The following is a 4,061-nucleotide window of genomic DNA, read 5'->3' on the forward strand; positions in this document are numbered from 1 at the left end:
CATACATAATCTCCAAATTGTTCCAAAAAGTGTGATTACAGTTGAAGCAGTGCCTCCTGGAATAAATTCTAACTATGCACAGTGGCTGGCACAATGAATCGTTCTAGATATTTCCGCCAGATGTCCAGTTTGCGTAGCTTTTTCTTACCAGCCATATCAGCACCATGCCTAAATCTCTCCTCCCCAGTCTTTTAAATCAATGTCCAGTGTAGAAAGACTTTCTGATTCCTCAGTTAAGAAAAATTTTTTTTAAAAAAGGGTATAGGTACAATGAATCACTCATTTCAATCTGCTTGTATTTGTCTTCTGGTTCAATTATATGTACCATAAATATTAGTTGTTTATCACAGCTTTTGTCTCTGCCACAATCTGAGTGAACTGAGTAACACATGCTTTTAAAATTTTTATGCATGGCATTTCACCTCACTTAATTACCTACAAATCAGTAGTTACATTTAGGTACATTTTGAATTCTCCATGTACATAGCAATAATTCCTTTTATAATTTTTTATCCATCTGACATATTTGGTCACTGTAGCATTAATTTTGAAATTATTTCTACTGATCTTAAAAAATTTTCCTTTTTTTCAATAAGCAGCGAGCGTATCACAAAATCCTCGTTACGCTTTATTAATAAGAATATCATGCCAGCATTCTCTGTGGGCATTTACTCATCTTTGTGGAAGACTTTCCATTGTTCAGTTTTTTCAGCCTTTCTGTTCTGTTCTTGTAATTGCATGTGAGCCTTTTTGTGTGCATGTGACATTTCCCAATCTTAATTAAATCTTCATTCAGGAGAGAAGATGAAGCTACAAGGATTTCTTCTGATCTGTTTAAGTTAGGAATTTGATTCCAATAATTTTCTGGCTCATTTTCTTTGTTTTGACCAATAATTAATTTAATTAATTAAATTCTCATTTAATAAGAAATTAGTAATGCTCTATTTGCAAATTTTATGTGGTTCATGTTTAATGGAAATCTGCTCCCTTTCCCTGGTTCCAATTTTTAAAAATGTAAGCACAGTGTTTCTTTGAAGACTTTCTCTTTTTTGAAATGTCTTCCTTTTCTGGGCAACATTTTTATACTGTCAGTTTTAATTTCTATTCAGTCTCAATGATCTAGGAAATTCTGCCTCTCAAATCCAGCCTGTATTCCCTGTACTATACAAAGCTGTGTCCATTTCTGGCACAAATCTCTCAATCCTTTGCCTTTTACAACTACAGTTTCCTCTACTGCTTTTAAAATTCGGATGTTTTTAAAGGCAAAGTTCTTCAATCCATGTGGAATATTTTTCTGGATATTGTGTGTGGTGTATGTTTGTGAGCATGGATATGCAATTGTCCCAGACCTATTTATTGTATAGTCTGTTCCCCCACCCCACCCCGCTTTGAAAGTTTGATTTTATCCCACAGTGAATTTCCATATAAACATGAGCCTTTTCTGAACTCCTGTTGTTTCCATTGAGCTGATATCCACAACTGTACGGAGACTGTATTATTCTTTTTTTAAACTATTCTTAGTTTTTCTCACACATTTTTTTCCTTTCAATAAACTTTAGACTCAAATTTGTGAAGGTCAGTTAAAATGTTGTAGGGGGTTAAATGGAATTTCATTGACTAGTGTTCTAGTTTGCTAGCTGCTGGAATGCAATATACCAGAAACGGAACGGCTTTTAACAAGGGGAATTTAGTAAGTTGCAAGTTTACGTTCTAAGGCCGATAAAATGTCCCAATTACAACAAGTCTATAGAAATGTCCAGTCACAGGCATCCAGGGAAAGATACCTTGATTCAAGAAGGCCGATGAAGTTCAGGGTTTCTCTCTCAAGTGAGAAGGCATGTGGCAAACACAGTCAGGACTTCTCTCTCAGCTGGAAAGACACATGGCGAACATGGCGTTGGCATCTGCTAGTTTTCTCTCCTGGCTTCTGGTTTCATGAAGCTCCCTGGGAGGCATTTTCCTTCTTCATCTCCAAAGGTTGCTGGCTCGTGGACTCTCTGCATCTCATGGCTACATCGTTCTGCTCTCTCTGAATCTCTCCTTCTCCAAAATATTTCCTCTTTTATAGGACTCCAATAGACCAATCAAGACCCACCCAAATGGGTGGAGACATGTCGTCCCCTAATCCAGTTTAACAACCATTCTTGACTAAATCACATCATCCAGGGAGATGATCTCATTACAATTTCAAACATACAGTATTGTATAGAGATTATTCTACATTTATGAAATTGGATTTATATTAAAACATGGCTTTTCTTAGGGGGCATAGTTCCTTTCAAACCAGCACAACTAGATAGTTGAATGGGGGGAGGGGGAGGATAATATTTTCACAAAATTCCGCCCTTCCAAACAGGAACTTAGTATTTCCCTGCATTTATTCACACCTTCCTTTCCACCCTTCACTTAAGATCTTCTACAGTCTCTTTCACTTCTCTAATTTTTGTTGCTATTGTGAATGTAGCATAAGAATTTCTATCTCTTTAAAATCCTTTAGGGAAAGAGGTTTTCAGTACTAACTATTCTGCTTTAATCATTCCTGTATTTTTAGACATTTCAGCTTTTTCAGCTTTTTGCTATTATAATTTTGGGAAAAAATATTGTTATACATAAATCTGTGGCTGCATTTCAGATTTTTCCTTAGACTCCTTAGATCTCTGGATCAAAGAGTATAGAAATTTGGGGTGTTTTTGAGGGATATTATTAATACGCTGCTTTCCATTATACTCAGAATAAAATTCAAACTCTTCACAATTGCCTACATAGCCCACCCAGATCTGTCTTCTCCCTCCCACTCCAACATAATCTTCTGTCACTTTTTCACTTGTCCTAACCTGTGGCTCAACCTTGTTTCTATTTCTAGAACACAACTAGCTTATTTCCAGAACCTCAGTGGCTTAATATAATAAAAGCTTATCTCTTAATCATGTAAATCTTCCATATCACAGCTATGGCATCTAGAGCACGTGGGTCTCTGAGACTGTAGGAGGACATGGAGCAGGAAACCAGGGAGGATAAGCCTAAAGAAGGAAGGCTAATTCTTAATTGCCTTGGCCCAGAAACCACATATGTCTGCTCATGGTCCATTGACCAAAACTAGTCATATGAATCAACCCACCTGCAAAGTAGGTTGGAAAATGTCAGAGAAGACATGAACATTTGGTGAGCGCTGTCTGTCTACTACAATGACTATCCATTCACTTTTTCCTTTCTATCATTTTCCCAGAAGTTGAATACTCTTTTATAAATTTGTATTTATAAATACATATAAATGCAATTATAAATTTATAATTTTTATAAATTTGATAACTATTAGTATCTTGTTTTTGTGAATTGCTTGTACATGACCTTTCCCCAATTATCTTTGGGAATCTTTGCTATATTCTCATTTTTTTATTGGAGCTATTTATATCTTAAGCACATTTTAGGATTTCTTAACAGTTCCAATTATCAGTTCCGAATATTTTTTTCTCTTTGGTTTGCATTTTTTTTTCTGGTGGAGTAAAAAGGCTATTTGCTGCTTAAAGTTTATTTCTAAGTTGCAAAGATTATTTCCCCTTCCCCATGTTTTTAGACTTTCCTATACTCCCCTATTCAATCTTAACTGCCACAATCAGACAGACAGAAAGCATGAGGACCTTTTTTCTTGCATCTGTAGTGGAAACCTTAGCAGCAGACATTTACTGCTCCAGGTCTGTCAAAGATGCATTATTTAGTTTGCATTTTAATGATACACTTTTTGCTGGTATGCAGAAGTTTTTGTTTTTAAATAATAATTTATTTTCTATTCATTAGATTTGGCTAAAACAATTAAGATCTGTTATTTTCCTTTGTAAATTTTTCTTTTGCTTTTAAACTCTTTTTCCTATCACAATATCACAGAACTTCTATTTTACACACCACTCTAGTGTGTCTGTTTAGAAAAAGTCAGTTCCCTGGATCCTGATTACTTCACTTAAGCTTAGAGACAAGTTTCAGAGCCTAAGCAGCTAGCTTACAGCCCCGAATACAGTGATGATCCCCAAATGCAACTTCCCACTTGGATCTGCCAGAAGATGTAC

At 35.7% G+C, this 4,061-nt stretch overlaps 1 non-coding gene across 1 annotated transcript; it reads right to left on the minus strand.

Annotated features, from left to right (window-relative positions):
* Positions 1 to 3,578: 3,578 nt before the first annotated feature.
* LOC143662845 (small nucleolar RNA SNORA31) lies at positions 3,579 to 3,709 on the minus strand. The gene has a single exon (XR_013165614.1). It is a non-coding gene; the product is annotated as a small nucleolar RNA SNORA31 (small nucleolar RNA).
* Between the last annotated feature and the right edge of the window lie 352 nt (positions 3,710 to 4,061).

The sequence above is a fragment of the Tamandua tetradactyla genome, chromosome 18 (genome assembly GCF_023851605.1).
Source record: "Tamandua tetradactyla isolate mTamTet1 chromosome 18, mTamTet1.pri, whole genome shotgun sequence".
In the NCBI taxonomy this organism is placed as follows: domain Eukaryota; kingdom Metazoa; phylum Chordata; class Mammalia; order Pilosa; family Myrmecophagidae; genus Tamandua; species Tamandua tetradactyla.